General features: G+C 43.0%; 1 non-coding gene across 1 annotated transcript; it reads left to right on the top strand.

The window, feature by feature from the left end:
- The first annotated feature begins 833 nt into the window (after positions 1-833).
- On the top strand, positions 834-939 carry LOC122225683. Its single transcript, XR_006205297.1, has one exon. It is a non-coding gene; the product is annotated as a U6 spliceosomal RNA (small nuclear RNA).
- Positions 940-18,103: the final 17,164 nt, after the last annotated feature.

The raw sequence follows: 18,103 nt of genomic DNA, 5'->3' as shown, positions 1-18,103 counted from the left end.
CAGCTCAGAGCCTGGAACCTGCTTCAGATTCTGTGTCTCCCTCTCTCTCCGACCCTCCCCCATTCATGTTCTGTCTCTCTCTGTCTCAAAAATAAAATAAGAAAATATTTAAAAACATTAAAAAAAAAAGAATAACATAACTTAAATAAATCTTTGTTATCCCCACCCGATCTGTAATTGCTACAGTTTTTGCTATCTCAGTCCATCAGATTTCACCCTTCCAGTTGCTCAGGTTAAAATTCTTGGGTGTTATCCTTGAGTATTTCCTCCACACCCTACCTTTCAGCTTTGCCTTCAAAATATATTCAGCATCTGACCACTCATACCATTGCTGCTATCATTCCGCCTAAACAACATTTGTCCCCCGGATTATTGCAACAGCCTCCTTAGCGGTCTCTCAGCTTTCATTCCAACTTCCCTACACTTCATCTTACACGCGGCTATTGGAGAGATCCTATGAAAATAGAAGGCAGATGACAGCACCCTCTGCTCTCTACCTTTCAGTGGTTTCCAGACTTATTTAGAATAAAAATCAAAGTCCTTTCCATGGCCTATAAGGCTGTAAACAGCGTTGCCCACAGCTACGTTTCTGATCTCCTCCCTCACTCCTTCACTACACCACCCTGGTCCCCTTTCACTTCCTCCAGTATATCAAGAATGCTCTGCCTTGGGCACTTTGTACTTGACACTCCCTCTGCCTGGAATGCTTACCACCCTGCCCCACCCCCCACCTCATCCACATTGATGGAGCTTATACTTTATTTTCATCTTTGTGCCCACATCACCTCATCAAAGTTACCTTCCTTGACCACTCTATTTAAAATAACATCCTCGTGCTCGCTTTGGCGGCACATGTACTAAAATTGGAACAACACAGAGAAGATTAGCATTGCCCTGTGCAAAGATAACACGCAAATTCCTGAAGCCTTCCATATTTTCATCCACCAAGCAAAATTCGTCAGTCAGAGAAAGACACGTATCGTATGACTTCACTCATATGAGGACTTTAAGAGACAAAACAGATGAACATAAGGGAAGGGAAGCAAAAATAATATAAAAACAGGGAGGGGGACAAAACAGAAGAGACCCTTAAATATGGAGAACAAACAGAGGGTTATTGGAGGGGGTGGGGCAGGAGGGATGGGCTAAATCAGTAAGGGGCTTAAGGAATCTACTCCTGAAATCATTGTGGCACGATATGCTAACTTGGATGTAAATGTAAAAAATAAATTAAATTTAAAAAATAACATCCTCACCCCTTACTTTGCCTGATTTTTCTTCATTGTAGTTCTACTTGCCTTGCATGATTTTGTTTGCCACTGATTTACTATCTATTTGCTTCCACCAGAATCTGAATTCTATACAGTAGAAAATGTTGTCTGTTTTCTCCCTGCTACATCTCTAGATCCCGGGACGGTCTCTGACACCTAATAGCGTTCCAATAAATTAATTTATTTGAGCTGGGGGTAAAGGACAAAAGCTCCAAGACAAAAGAAACCAGCACATGCAAAGGAATACATTTGGTGTGTCTAAAACAGGAGTTGGCAGGCTACAGTCTGGGGGCCGAATCTAGCCTTCTACTTGTTTTTGTTTTTGTTTTTGTTTTTGTAAGTGAAATTTTACTGAGAGATAGCCATGCTCATTCATTTATGTCTAAAGATGACTGCTTTTGTTCTACAACAGCAGAGTTGAATGGTTGTAACAGAGACCACATGGCCTGCGAGCCTAAAATATTTATTATATGACTATCTACGGAAAAAAGTTTGCCAACCCTTGGTCTGGAGGGTAGAATGCATGGCAGAAGGGCTGGGAAGACGGAAGAGGACGTGAGAGCAAGCTGGAAATGATTTAGATGAGTTTGGATGTCATGTGTAAGCCAAGAGAGAATGAGACAATGGATGCTTTTAGGCAAGGGAGCCCCTGAAAGGCAGGACTATGTCTAATATAATTTATGCATAAAGGAGGGCTTGATATTTGAATGAGTCATCCCAATGGCTGCTGCTGCCAGGACTCCAGCCTTAATGTCCCAGCCACGTCTGGGATTAGCTTTCGCTATAGGAACCAAAAACTGGGGGAAAGCCATTTGCTTGCCCCACCCCTCTATAGTAGATGTTGGTTTGGAACTGATCTATCTCTTGTGGCAAGTCTGGTGTAGACTGCTCCAACAAAATCCATTGTGTCTAGATATGTGGCTTGGGCTAATTTCAAAAGTTCCAGAAACAGGAGATTGGTCCCAGGGTCACCTAGAGACGTGTCTTCTCAGCCGTCCTGGTCGTGCTTTAGGAAGACTCTGGAATTTAAGAAACTTCTGAATCATTTCTATATAGAGTGACAAGCAAAACTCTAAAATTTCCGTGGTTTGACAGCTCATCAGACCTTTCCCTAGTTATCTAAAACCATGTGGGTCCGTTATACTTCACAACTAGGGAAGGTCAAAAGATTGCTGATTCTCCTGCTTTTGCCGAGATTGGATTTCACAGTAAAGCAGCCTTTCTGCTGGTGTTTTTGGCTCTTAGTATTTTCGTTCTAGGCAGACCCTAAGGAAGGGCAGGAGCAAATTTTGAAGAGGAAAAAAAAACACAAAAAAACAAATGTGTTCTGAATTTCACAGAACAAAGTGGAGCTCTGCCTTGTGGTTGAGTTGGGGAGCAGCGGCCCCCCCCCCACCCTTCTTCCCTCTGAGAATGCAGTGGTGAAATCCGGTCTGCTCCCGTGAAGCTGTGGCATTTGGGTTTAATTTGATAAATCCCAGTGTTGCCTACTTGGGTTTGGGACTCGGTTCTGGCCTATTTTTTGTGCCCAATCCCTCAAGTGTGTCCCAGCACAGCAAGCCAAGTTTCCACTTGTATCCTACTGAATCACTCAGCTGGTCCACTGCCCTCCCATCAGCCTGTGTTGCTTATTGGCTTCTGCCTTTAAAAATTCAAAGTATGGGTTAACTGAAAACTGATAGGTTATCATTTAAAGGAGGAAGTGGAAAACTCCAAACAGACAACAGTCTAGCCTTAAGCCAAAGAAACTAAAGCTTTGATTTCTACTGTTGTTTTTGGGACCCACCCTTTCTCTTGGCTTTACGGCAGATCAGAGGATTCTTTATTTTTTTTATTTTTTTATTTTTTTGGTTCAATTTAATACGTCAATTTTCAGGAAGGAGCCAGATCAAGCTTTTTAGGCATTATCTGCCTCGGACGTGCGGAATTAATCGCAGGCTTCATTTTGTAGGAGTCAGTATCAATGGACGGGGTGCTAGCTCAGCCCTTTCGAAAGCAACAGACGGAGGTGGCTCCAATAATGACATTAAGACTGTGGCTACACACTTGCCTTGGGGATTTGGAGTTGGGCTTAATCAAATCTGGATTTGACATTTCACAGCCCACATCAAGGATTTCCACGAAGGAACATCAGAGCGTTGCCAGCTATGATCTTGCTTTTACTTGGTGCCTCGTCCTCAGGAACTGAACAGGCCTCGTGCTAATCTTGTTGATGCTTTGGCTGCATCTCGGCCCTGCCGCGTAGCGCTCAAAAGCTTCTGGGGGCCATGGTTTCTTTCCGTGACAAAGCATTCATTTGGTGCCTGTCATGCGCCAGGGCCCTGGGCGAGGATCTGGAATAGACAAGATGATGAACAAGACTGAGCTGCAGTTACATATCATACACGTTACATATAATAGGAGCCACAGAAGCCCCACCTGTGACTCCAAAGCAACGAAGTCCTTTCATTCATTCATTACCTACCATGTACCATGCAGATGATACGTGCCCTTGAGTCCAGTGGTTCTCAAACTTTAATCCCCTAAGAAGCCCCAGGGATACCTATTTAAAATGGGAACGAGGTATTTGCGCTTTTCATAGGCAGATATTTTTGAGGCGATTGTTCTTTGGGCCATACTTTGAGAAATAATGATAAAAGTAGAAGTGATATGAACAAACAGTGGCTAAAATAGTATAATAAACGCTGCACCTGTCATAGCGGAGGCTCAAGGGGGAAAGAACTCACCTCTGTTTGGGAGGCCGGAGAAGGCTTCTGAGGCGAAAATCTAGCTCTTGCAGAATGGTAAATACCACAGGCGGGACTGGAGGGGAGAGAGAATTCCAGGCAGGGAGGACGGCGGGTAAAGGACACCAAGGTGCAGGGAGTGTCCCCATTTCAGTGCCCGGTGAGTATCGAGCTGAGAGGGAGAGTCGCAGAAACCAGGGAGGAAAGGCAGGCTGGAGGCAGGTTCTGGAGGATCTTGAAAGCCGGCGTAGAACTTAGAAGCCATGGCCGAGAAACCCATTTTGTAGCAGGAGAATAATGTGATCAAATTCGCGTTTCAGACAGATCGTTCTGGTGGTGGTGTGGTGCTGGGCGGGAAACCAACAAGACAGGAGGAAGGCGGCAGTTAGGAGTTTATTAGCGTCAAGTGTAAAAATGATAGGTTTGTTGTCAGGATGGATATGCCAGGTATTCCTTGGTTGTAAAGACATGTACGTAAAGAAAGCTGAACCACCATCCCCAGGAAAGAGTGGGAATCTGAGAGGAGCTGGGCTGCCAGAACCTTGCCCTGGAAGTGCTATTAGCATTAAGCCGGCATTCTCTCCCTTCCCCCCGCCCCTCCCCCCCCACCCCTCCCTACCCCCCCCCCCCCACTGCCCCTCACCTTTCTCTTCCATTCACTGGCTTCCAAAATCTCTTGTATCTACCGCACGTCTTTTTCCAACTCAAAATGTCTACTCCTTTGAAAAAATGAAAGGAACAGATGCAGAGGGACACATGTGACCTAACGTGGTAAGTGTAGAGGGGATCCCCGAAGTCGCATCCAGCCTGTGCTTTCACACAGAGGGTGGCTTTGAACAAGGCCTTGTGCACATCAGGGATCCACTTGTTAGTGGGCCCTAAATTTATTTATACCACGGCAGTCATTGGCTGTTTGTAAAAAATTATCTTTTTACTAATGGAAAAGTCTGGAAGTGATGAATTAATGCCAGGTAATTGATTTTGTGAGGCGCGGCTGGAAAGGAATACAAAGACACGTAAATGTGGGCTCTTTATTTCTCTAGCAAGACATCATCAATTCAGAATGATTGGGAGAAAACAATTACTAGCATAAATATATGAATATTCAGAATTGTGGATCATCATAAAGCATTCGGTCTTATTTTCAAGTGTAAGAATTCAAACTTAGTTCCTGTTAGAATTAGATCCTTGAGGGCCTGCCGAAATAAATTATTTAGAGTGATTTGTAATGGACATATTAATTTCTTTTCATGTAAACAGCCCTTCCACGTTTTTAAAATGGTATATTACCCTACACGACTTTAACATTCTCCTTGCAAAAGGTTAATGCATCATTCATTACTTTCACAAACCCATTGCTACATGAAATGAAAGATGAATTTTAAGCTCTGCCTTAGCATCCAGTGCTGCAGATTAAAAATCCATCTCACCCTCTAAGTTTGAGAGAAGCACATTCTGGCCAGCAGCATTCGGAAAAGTCAGAAGAAGTGAGGTTTATTCTGTGCTAGCCCCAGCTTCTTTCCACAGGTTATTATTCTTGTCTCCAAGACTCTAGGTCAGCGTTGGAATCAGGTTTCAAAAGCCTTTGGTTCTGCAAACATCCCAAAGTCATGAAAAATTCTCATTAGCCCATTGGCAGCGTTCCTGGTAAACAGCCAGTTCCCCTCCTTGCCACAACTCGGGGCTGAGAGAACCCAGGGAGCTACCTGTCGCAAACACTGCACACACGTTCCCATGAAAAACAAGCAAAAGTGGGCCTGGCGGGAGAGGCAGACACAGAGTGTCCATCCATCCCCAGCGCTGCTCTGGCCCATTCCTGATTTCTTTGAGGCTAGCGCTGATCTGCAAGCCTTGGAAGGAATCGGCTATAAGGGTTTGTGCCAATTAGCAGGGAGGCCCAGCCTCCCCTTCTTGGCTGTTCCACAAGGAGCTGGTTGCCCTGTGGTTTGGGATTTTCTTTCCCTCTCCGCTGCAGCTTCTGGGGCCAGGGGCCTAGTCTCTGCAGCGGACGTAGAGGCAGAGGGCGGTGCGTCCCGTCCCGGACGAACTGCATCCGTGCCGGTTCCGCTAAAACCATCTCTGATGCTCTTGAAGGGAGGCCTCGCTGCTGTGGGCGGTCATATTTAGGTGAATACATCCATGCCCTTCAGGATTTTACAAAGTCTGACCATAGCCTCGTGTAATGTGAATCCCTCAAGGCCTGAAAGTCTCGGTTATTCTGGTGTTGCCTGGGTGGCTCAATCGGTTGGGCGTCTGACTTTGGCTCAGGTCATGATCTCACGTTCGTGGCTTCGAGCCCCGCATCGGGCTCTGTGCTGACAGTTCTGAGCCTGCTTCGGATTCTGTGTCTCCCTCTCTCTTTCCCCTCTCCTGTTCATGCTGCCTGTCTCTGTCTCTCAAAAATAAATAAATGTAAATAATAATAGTAATAAAAAAATTAAAAAGTCCCGATTATTCTGTGCTGTCCTCACAGGAATACCTTTTAATCCATACTATCCACTTAGCAGCCCTTTCCTGGACTCTGCAGGTCTCTTCCGTGTCTTTTGAGAATTCCATTGAGGGAGCAACTCGGTATAATGGGTTACCTCGTGATCTTTGGCGTTTGTAAGTCCACAGATCAAGCGGAGGCTCGGCCAGGAAGTGGCTCTGTGACCTGGGACAAGGTGCTTACCTTTACTGAGTCTATCTCCTTGGCAGTAACGTTAGAAGAGCAACAGCACACTCTTAATCAGGTTGTTGTAAGGAATAAATAAATTAACACATGTGCCCATTAGAATAGCGCCTGGTCCCGACAAACGGAAGCATGATAGTGTGGAAACACAAATATAACTAGACAACTGAGTTCTTCCCTTCTTTACGCGAGTGTTTGGCACACGGCAATCTATGCACTTGCTAAGAATACACTCCCGGAATTTTTCCGACCCGAAATAAGTTGCAGTTGAATCCATCCAGCTTTGAAGTGGTAACTGCTCAAACAGCGTTGACTTTGCACATACCGTATGCAGGAGCACACCGGGCACCTTATTGGAAGCCATATTTATTATTTATAGTTCGGTCAAGACTCCCTCTCATCTGGGCAGCGATGTCTCAAAGAACAAACCAGAGTCTTTATTCTTAGAAACCTTCCAGTACACTCGAGTATGTGCATAGTTACCACAAGCGTTGCTCTACTGTATTAGTCGGTGTTTAAATACTGTAACAAACAGTTCCAGTGTCTCAAAGCTTTGTTTTTATCCGTGTGGTATTAGTGTCTACTGCTGTGTAGCAAATGGCCCTACAACTTAGCAGTTGAAAACAAGCATGCATTATCTCTCACAGTTGCTAAGAATCAAGAACCCAGGAGCAGTTTAACTGGGTGATTCTATGTCGGTAGGTCTTGCGAATTACATTCAAGCTATCTTCTGGAGTTGTAGGTTAACAACTCCTAAACTAGCAGGCCTCGACTCCTCTGGCTGTTGGATGGAAGTCTCCATTCCTTACCATGTGGGTATCTCCACGGGCTGTGTAAGTAACCCCAATATATGGCCGCTGGCTTCCTTGAGAGAGAGAGAATGCACGAGAGAGCATCCAACACAAAAGCTACAGCCTTTAATAACTCAACCTAAGAAGTGACATACCGTCCCTTCTGCCATATGCTATTGGTCCCACAGACCGACCCCGGTACCATATGGGAGGTAGATACACACAAGGGTATGAAAAGCAGATGTGACTGTTGGACTGGCTACCACACCATGAATATGTGCGACAGTCTACTGTGAGTCATTGTCCACGGGAGATGGAAAGAGGCAGAGTCGGTGTGCTCACACATTTTTATTCCAGGACCCAACCTCCTTCCATCCAGTGGTTCCCCCTTATGCCCTTGGCATTCTCCACCTTGACTCTGTGTCTTTCCAAAGCATCAGAAGCCTAGTGTAGAACACTTCTGTAGGGTTGCCCAAGAGACCTAGTAGCCAGACTTGGACACTGTATACATTACTTTGGCTGACATTCCACTGGCCAGAAACCACCCAAATTCAGGGGAGACTGGGAAATGTGTTCTATCTGGGATTTTGGATTAAAAAGGAATGGGATTTGGTGAATCTCTTTTCTACTTGAAAAGAGATTGCACATTTAAACAGCTTACTTTAAAAAAAAAAAAAGCAGTCTGTTCAGTTTTATGCAACAATAAGAAAATATGATTGCCCACCACTACAGGACAAAGCAGCTGATTGATTGCATATTTTCACCTTTTCAGTGCATTTTAAATGTAGCCTCTGTTTAAGGGGCCCATAAGCAGGTGGTGGAGAGCAGTTCCTGAACCATTAAGTTTGCTGCTTTTTCAGGAATACTAGTAGGATGCCGGCAGGAACAAGTCTTGCCTTGTTTCCCAAGTGGGAAAAGAAGAAAGTCTTTGTTCCCAAGCAAATGAAAATACAAATCACAAGACTAAAATTATGAATGCAAAACAATATATTAAAATGTGGCTTGCGTGTAGTATTTGCATGCATTTTAATATGCATCTGTCATTCCCTTTGCTAAATTCAGCAGGCGCTGAAAATATTAAACAACTGAGTACAATTAATAATTAGAGGAATTGTTTTAAAATATATTTTAACCCATCCATGTTTCTATTGCCAGACCTCTTGGTCTGGCAAGGCTCTAAGATATCAGATCAGATAGTTTTATTGGTCAGATTTCAGATCTTTGTGGCCTGAGAACAATTCACAAAAATGTTTTTATAAATTGATGTGCTAACACGCAAATGATTGTAACATACGACGAAAACCATTTCTAGGATAGAAAAATCAAATCCAAATTTGAAAGCTGGAAAAGGCTTCAGAGACTCTTTGGATCAGATGTTCTCATCTCTCCTACTCATTTGGAAGTCTGGCTGTATTTATTCTCCATCCGATGAATGAATTTCTCATCCAATGAATCCACGAGAAATTTAAGAGCACTTTTCTGCGAAACCCCAATTCGCAAAACCTTCGGCTCCATTTATCTTTGAAGCTGAAGCTTTCAGAATCAGTTTGCCCCTTTCTGGGGTTCATTTACCTGGCTTTCTATTGGAGCAAACCCCCAAAAGAGAAATCACTTTTCGGGCAGTAGCAAAAAGGAACCGAATTTCAGCCAGCCTGACAATCCTTGCTCTCCGCCTATCAAGGCTCCTGGACCAGGGAAGAATATATTTCACGAGAACATAGCTCTAAGTCATAAACTTGAAATCCATCAAGCTCTTTGTTGTTAATTGGCACTTACCTCACCTGAGGGCCTTTGCCAAGGAGGCAGAGGGGTTTAATGGGGAAGGAAGAAAGGAAAGAGCCTGGAGCTCTGGAAAACAGCTCCAGCCACATGTGATTTTCAGCTGGGGGGCTTCCCACCCCTCAGGATGCCAGAGCAACAAAGTGGCCTATGTGTTTTCTCAAATGTAGGCTGTTTGTTTGGGGGGTAATGCTCAGACTGGGGCCTGAGTGATAACTGCTTCATGTAATTATTAAGACAGCTTGAACACTATGCCCCTCTTTGTTTCGGCCTCCAGATGACGGCTGTCTCACCGCTGTTTGTGCCAGTTTTATTTCAAAGCACTTTTCTTTCCATATTTCAAAGGTCAGTGTGTTTACTTGTGGCCAAAAAAGAGCCTGTGTGTAAGAGCAAGAAACACATGTGGTTGAGTGGCAGAACTGGATGAGGAGTCAGGAGAACTGGATTTGAATCCTAGATTGGCTTCTAGATAAGTGAGGGAACTAAAAGTATTTGACCTCCCTTTTTCATTACATGGGGGGCGGGGGGAGTAAATAGTATCAATGGTCTCTTTTAGGGGGAAAAAAAAAATCCAGAAGTCTGGTGTAAGAAGAAGAAATGTAGGTATTTCCAGTAAAGAAACATTATCAAATACACAGCCAAGAAAATGTCCGCTTCATCTTCTCGAAATGGAAATATTTCCCCCTTCAAAGAAAGCAGGCTGGATATTCTGGCCACCTTCAGAAACCTTGGGATTGTTTTTGGTCAAGGAATATTCGCACAGGGAAATAAAGCAAACCACAAACACTTTCTCAGGAGTCTTAGTTTGGCTTTTTGACATCATTACTTCGAACATCAAGGCTGATCAGACTGTTACCTGCCCATATAGGAAATATTAGTGTTTCTATTATGAGTATTTGAAAACAGCATCAAATTTCAATCACGCAAGCTTAATAACTATTTCAAATGTTCTTCATGATTCATCTTCTTTTGATCTGTGTTTTCCCCATCTATCTTCCTTTAATTTTCTGGGTATCGAGCTCCCAGGGAAAAGAGATGAATAAACCATTGAGATGGTACAGAACATGTATTCTGAAGCTAGATTTCCCTGGGTTCAGAGCTTAGTTCAACCACCAATTAGCTGTGTGGCCTTGCATCATTTACTTAAACTCTCTGTGCCTCTGTTCCTTGTCTATTAATACGGAGGTCATGGGGCGCCTGGGTGGCTCAGTCGGTTGACTGTCCGATTTCGGCTCAGGTCACGATCTCACGGTTCATGAGTTCGAGCCCCGCGTTGGGCTCTGTGCTGACAGCTCGGACCCTGGAGACTGCTTCGGATTCTGAGTCTCCCTCTCTCTCTGCTCCTCCCCTGCTCGCACACTGTCTCTCTCTCTCTCTCAAAAATAAAGATTAAAAAAAAATTTTTTAAATTACAGAGGTCATAAGGATGAAATGGATTGACATGCGTGACGCAGATAGAAGAGTGCCTGGCACTTAGCAAGCATTCAAATGTTAGCTAGTCGTGAAAAAGACTCCCCCTTTCCGAAACGAATTCTACCTTTGGAAAAAAAAAAAAAAACAACCTTCTCTTTTGTGCTACTATTTCTCTCCTTGAATCAATCCACCTACACCTGTGGAAATAAAAAAGTAAATTTGCAAATGCCAAGGGAACAGCGCCTGTGCTGTAAAAGGTGGAAGAGAGGGAACTAGAAAAAGAGAATACATGAAATGTCTCAAACTTAATCTTCCAGTTACTGTGAATTTCCAGCCTCCGAGAAGTAAGGGTGATAGCCGCTTTGAGTTTGCACAAGACAAACGGCATTCTCACCGCTTGACCAGGAAAAGGCATGGCAATTCTTGGCTGTGACTCCAGGAGTGGAAGTGGGGAGGGAAGCACAGGGAAAGGAAAAGGAAAGTGCATTGAACACCTTGTCTAAGCCTTCCATTTCTGTCTCATTGAATCCACTGCTTGGATATTATTACCTCTATTTCACAACCAAAGAAAAGGCTCAGGGAAGTGAAGTGACTTTGCAGTCTATTCGGCCGGCCAGGGGTGTGGCTGTGATGTTAACCCATTTCTATTGAATGCAAGATCCTTACTTTTTTTTTTTTTTTTTTTAAGTTTATTTACTTAGGGGGAGGGGGGCAGAGAGAGAGGGAGAGAGAAAATCCCGAGCAGACTTTGCAGGCCTTGCGCTGTCAGTGCAGAGCCCGATGCAGTGCTCGAACTCATGAACTATGAGATCGTGAACTGGGAGATCATGACCTGAGCCGAAATCAAGAGTTGGATGCTTAACTGACTGAGTCACCCAGACGCCCCAGCAAGAGCCTTACTTTTGTCTCCTTTCTACATCGCCTTCTCAGGAAAGACATGGCCAGGAGCATAACAGGCTGGATCTAGACTCCAGATGATCCGTTACTACATGGACGGTATTAGTGGGAGGCTCTCATATTTTTTCTAAGCCATTTATTTCTACCCCTGTTCAAATGAATAGACTCATGGGGGTCTTTGCTGTGAACCATGTAACTTTGGGCATCAAGGAGAGGAGTAATTCCCTTTCATTGCTAAAGTCAGAACTTCCACTTTGGTCACAGCCATTTGGGCAGCGGCCTGCTCTTCCTTTCCCATCCTTCAGGATCTTTATAGAAGTAGAGATAGAGATCTTTTTTTTTTCCTTCCCCGTAACCTACTGCGCTGTTTGGACATCCAGATTGGTGCCGCCTCAGTGGGTTCCTGATGCAAGGAAATTGAGCACATCCTCCTCTTTATTTGCAGGATATCGAGGGCTCCAGACATTGTGAAAATTTCCCTTTAAGTTACGAGGGGAAACCAGAAGAATGCCATATGAACCCCACTCTGGGTAGTGTGGGATAGCACAAAACATCTTCATGGAGATAAAGAGAGCTTGGGCATATGCAGTCCTGCTCGGTCATGACTTGACTCCCCCTCCCTTCTTCATCGCCTTGGAGCAAGTATGGCCCATATTGGTAGGAATATGGCAAAAGAAACCCCTGTTATTTTCTTCATACCTAATTATTTCATTGAATTCAACCAGGTTTTCTAAACCTGTTTGTGTGTGTTTAGACATACGGCATGAGTAATTTGTGAGCACTTACCAAGAACTCTTATCCAAATTTCTTTCAAGAAAGATGCCAGGACCTCATTCTCAATTCTGTTACTGAAGCTGTGATTTTCCCATTTTAGAGTTGAGATGCTAAAGCTAAACAGGAATATGGATTTCACTTTCAATAAAATCACTGGCTGGTAAAACCCAAATTAAAACAGAGCATTGGAAATCAAGCTGCCTTTTCCTATTAGAACTAACAAGAGCTGTTTCATTTTTCAAATCAAAAGTCCTAGATACTGAAATCGTATTTGTAGGGAATGCTAAGCATTATGAAAAACACAGACAGTCATCACGAGCTTGCATGTTTTGTGGTTGCTGGGACGTTTTAACGACAAAGCAGAGGACAGGTGCACATAACACATCAACATTTTAATTGAAGAATAAAGGCAGACAGAAGACATGAAATGCTCCAAAGCGTTTAGGAGAGAGAACGCTTCCTCTTGAGATTCGATCGTGACCTCATTGTTCAGGGGAGAAAAAAAAAAAAAAAAAGCTACTCTCCATCTCTTTTCTAACGATCTTGCTTCCTTTCCCTGCATATGTTTCTCTTCTGGCTGCGGTTTTCTCCATTTCTTCTTGGTCATGACCTTAATAGTAATAATAACAACAATGAGAACTTTGTTTGGCTTGGTGCCCCTTTAGTCCCTATCTAAAAAAGAGATTCTCAAACTGGCCTCCATACAAAGCTTTCCATGTGTATTTCTAACAGTATTTTTTTTTTTCTGAGAATTGGGTCTATAGCTTTCATAAACATGCAGAGAACTTGTCATCGTCCAGAAGAAGTTAAGCCAAACAAACAAACATTGAAAAAAAGATATGACACCCTTGTGGTCCATCTTTCTTGTACTGCTATTTTGTTTCAATAGGGCTTTTGATAAAAGCTAATGAGCAGTCAATTCAAGGTTAAATTGTCTGGTCATAGTAGATATGGTGCCACCTATAACTGTGGATATTGTAAAGAGATGGGATCACTTGGACATTCTACCATCTACTTCAGTTCAAACTCATCTTCCCTCCCAAACCATTTCTCTTCCACTATGATGTCATGCCCTGTCCATTCTCTTAGGCACCCTTGCTTGAGATCTAAGTTGTTTTGGAGTCTTGCCTGACCTTTATCTCTCCTGTGTAATCAGTTGGCAATCCTCTTAGGTCACCTGCACAGGTCTTTTACATACCACTCTTCCATTTCATCATTAAAAACCAGCATAGTCTACCATTGGTGGTTTTTATCATTGGCTGGACATTAGGATTACATGGGGAGCTTTTAACATTATACGGAAGCTTACATTCTAGACCCAGAGAGTTCCATATAACTCCTCTGGGATAGAGCCCGGGCATTTGAATTTTTTAAGAGCTCCTTAGGGTGCAGCCAGTGCTGAGAGTCACTTGCCTACCCTAGTGATTTGACTAGGGTGTATATATATATATATATAGGGTATACCCTATATATACCCTATATACCCTATAGGGTATATATATATATATATAGGGTATACCCTATATATACCCTATATACCCTATAGGGTATATATATATATATATATATATATATATATATATGTATTTTACTATGTGAAACTTCATAAATGGGGAAATATATATAGTTTATATATGCTATATATATATGTACTATAAGAGTCTTCTAGCTGGTGATCTTGTATCCAATCTTGCTACTCGCTATCTTATTCCATATTTTCTCTCCCCCAGATTTATCTTCTCAACATCTTAATTTTCTCATAGCTTTCTTTGATAGGACACCCATTGCCATCTGTTGTCTGTAGAGGCACTTAAATTGTTCTGTGGGGCTTTAGGGGTTCCCCACAATCCCATTGGGACCTCTAGTTGAGGGAGGATGAAGGAATACTGCTCTGAAGCCTCTCTCTCCTAGTTTTGCAAATAAGACCCTCCAAGATAAAGTGGCTTGACTTGCTTAAAGACACAGTCAGTGGTAGAGATGGACCTAGAGCCAAATCCCCTTCCCCTTGACCCGTTTTCTAATTTGAAATGCTGAGTAGGCCAAGGGCCATAGTAACTAGTGATAGAAGTCAATGCTGGGCCTTTGCCGTGTTTCTCCACTTGTTAGCTTTATTCTGCTTCCGTCTGTTTGGAACATCTTCAGCAGGTGTATCTACATCTTTAGGAAAATCAGAAGTGACGGAAAGATTTGGCTAGTCCAATTTGTCATGATTTGTTGACGGCAGCCCCGGGGGTGGTGGGACCTGTAACACTGGAGCCTTGGTGCTGTGCCTGTCAACCTAAGAACATGGTGTTGAAGCACCCTGTGTTTGGCTACAGCCCCAGAGTCTGTCCACAATACTTTATATTAAACAACTTTAGGATACACTCTATGGGTTATCCAAATAGCAGCTTATCTGTGATTCAAGAAAGGCTGAATGCTCTACCTGCCCCCAAATATCATCTTTACCCTCCTGCCACATTACACAAAGTTCTTAGGGTTGGTCATCCCTCCTGGGGATAAAACAATCTTGACTTTTCCAAAATGCTAATGTGATACCCCAAAAGCATAACATTAACTTATCAACATCCATTAATACCTTAAACTAGATTTTTTTTTTTTTTTAATTTTCACATGGTTCAGAGCAAAGTCCTGAGGGAACAGAACTTTGAGTAAAAGCTGATTGATGAAGGGGGAGTATGGAGGGGAGTAGCGAAAAAAATCTGGAGGCTGGGTGCAGTGTTCTAAGAGGAACCTAGAGAAAGCAAAATCGACAGATAGTGCCAAAGGGTAAGTTTTGCCTGATTCCCAGTTTTGGCAAATTCGACATTTTCCTGAGTTCTCCTTGCTTAGCTCCCTTCCTTTGTTGACTTTGCCTGGCATTGGCTAAAATGCTGAAAATTTGGAAAAAGATAATACCAATCACTGTAGCTAATATCTGTTGAGCACTCTATGCCGCAGACATCGCTGAAAGCATTTTCCAGGCATCGGCTTATTTTGTCCTCCCTGTAACATTTGGAGATTAGATCCAGTAATATCTCCACTTCGTAGATGATGAAACTGAGGCCCAGAAGTTTGAAGAACGTCCCTAAGATCATCCAGCAGGTAAATGGTGAAATCAGAGTTCCAACCCAAGAAGTCTGGTTCCATGGCCTACGTGCTTAACGCCTGTGATCTACTGTCTCTCAAAATCACAGCATTCATCAGCAAATGGTGAGGCTCATCTTCAAATCCAGTCTGATTCCAGATCATCCCACTATCATGCCTCCTAGGCTGGAATGGATCTTTCGAGTGTATCGTGATTTTGCAGTCAAGGACGCTGTAGTGGTCCAGAAAAATTTTCTTGATTTAGGATCTTTCTAAAGTTGGAGTAGTCTGGTGTCTTAATAACAGTGCTCTATTGATTTAATATAAAATGCCAATCTGACAAAGGCAGTTGAGTGCAAAACTCACAAAGCGTTGTGCAAAATCCCTGTCCGGCTGTTACTGTCCCATACTGAAATGGGGAATCCAGACAAAATTACTTCTTGTCTCTGTAAAAGGTCAGCTGAAATAAAAATTGTTTAATATTTCTTTTTCCTCTATATAACCAAACATTGCTAGTGCCCAGGGAACATCAAAGATAAACCCGAAATCTTGGATTTAGGAAATCACTACACCACCTTCGGTTGTATTTTGCAAGGCCCTCCATAGGGCTTTCGGGATGTTATCTAATGAATCCTCATTGACATTCAGCCAGGTTTTCACCCCATGGAGTGTCACCTTCCTGCTAAGAAGAACTTCCCTGGAAATAAAGCAGATGGCAGGTGTCAGATTAATGTAAAAATGTAGCTGTAGTTTGGAGAAAGTCTTGCTTAGTGCATCCCTTCCCCTGTAAGGATGGAACGAATTCTGGTAAGATGGTCCATTTGGGGGCTGGAGGGAAGAATAAAATGTCCTTTAGGCCAGTGCTACTGGAGCTCAACTTCTTGATGATTCTCTGGGAGCTGAGAAGATGGAAACAGAATTGCTGAGGGAAGGGGAGGTGGGAAAGGCTGGGAAAAGGAACAGGAAAGTTTAAATGATATGTAAACTACAGAGGCTCCATCTTGAAAATCCCTTCCTCTTTTCTTCTAATAATTAGCTATGTTCACGCCCAAATTAAATCATTTCTCCCTACTTTCAGGAAATAAATGTGAAACAAACAAAAACAAAAACAAATGATACTCTTGTTTCATCAGAAAAGGTTCTTTTCTGTTATTCTCCAGTCTTCAGGAGGGAAATGCTTCATCCACTCTCTTAATAGATTTGACCTATCTTTGCTTGGGAACATCTTTCATTTCCATGGAAGCCTTAAAGAAACAGTAAGACACCGCAGCAGAAATTCCTAATCTTTTTGTTGAGGGAAGCTGCTTTTCATTTCCCCTAAAGCTTGAAGGTCAAGGGGTGGGGGTGGGGATTTCCAGCAGATGTTTTATTCCTCCCTGGGGAAGCTGTCAATCCTTAGGCCACTCACTGGAGCGTTATCAGATCAGGGTTTGAGCTCTACGAGCAGACTTTCACCGACTGGTTGAGGACTCTTGTACAAGGATTCTTCCATTTGATGAGAAATGGAAAAAAAAACTTAAAAAGAAAGAAAGGAAGAAAAAGCAATGACTTGCTTTTTCACTTCCCCAGAACATGTTCTGAGCACCAACTAAACTCATTTGCCACCAGAGTTGGTCAAAACAGTGAAGTTGACACAGTTTAGCCTCTGGAATTCTTTTGTCTTTGCTTTGTATCATCCTTGTACATCCCAGACGAATTTTCATGTAAATATCCTTGTTGCCCTGGGCAGAGTTTCCAGGCTTGCTGTGCTGATCGAGTGGGACCTTCAGCTAGCCTTCGTCCCGTAGAGTGGCATCTTCTTGCCTGAGTAAGAACTTCCCTGGAAATAAAGCTCTGAGGAAGGTGTTCACAATCCTACTGTTTGTTCTTAAGCCACTCATATGTCTTGAGTTTTCAAGGTACAGACTATACTTCTGTTCTGAATTAGACACATGATACAGAGATGGAGAAACCGTTTGAGCTGTCCAGGTGGCCGTGCTAGATGGTTCCCTAGGAAGAGTATATGGGCATCCGAATTCAACCACAGAATTGCATGTTTTACACTTAAAAGAAATGTCCATGGATTGTTTGATCCCATTCAAACATCTTCCTCAGTGGTAGAGCATTTGACGGCAAACATCTTGGGTAGCATGACCCATTTACCAGATGGCAAAATAGAGGCTCAAAGAGACTAAAGGCCATATCCAAGGTTTTTCTGGTCATCTTTAAGACTAAAAGATAGGGGGCTTAGGGCCCTTATCTTTTACCTCCTTCTTCGTGCTATCTTTCTCTTCTTTTCCCTGTGACTTGCCATATCAGCTTGATGTTTTGCTCTTGGGGGGATCTTTCCCAAATAGCTGAGTGATTCCCCAAAACATCAGATGGGTGACACTTTTGTTGGATCAGTCAAGTTCCCAGGTCTTATCTCCTATATGCTGCTTGTAGATGGCCCGAGTGAGAAAGAATTTTGCTAGTAATGGTTATTATAAACTCCAGAGCTATATACAAATTACTTTCATCATCATTGTTATAAAGATAGAGTTTAGGGAGAGTCAGAGAGAGAGAGAGAAGATAGACAGTGGGGGTTTGTTTGTGGAGTTTCTATTCAGCGTGTATCTTTGCAACAACCAAGTAGTATGTGGAGTTCTAGATACAAGGTTGAAGTACAGATTCTGTACTTGAACTATGGATTTTGAATTACTCCAAACAGAGACAAAGAATGTTCTGCAGTTGATA

Source organism: Panthera leo, chromosome B4, assembly GCF_018350215.1.
Source record: "Panthera leo isolate Ple1 chromosome B4, P.leo_Ple1_pat1.1, whole genome shotgun sequence".
Taxonomy (NCBI): Eukaryota; Metazoa; Chordata; class Mammalia; order Carnivora; family Felidae; genus Panthera; species Panthera leo.
The sequence above is the reverse complement of the archived record's forward strand: the minus strand, read 5'-3'. Positions and strand labels throughout refer to the sequence as shown.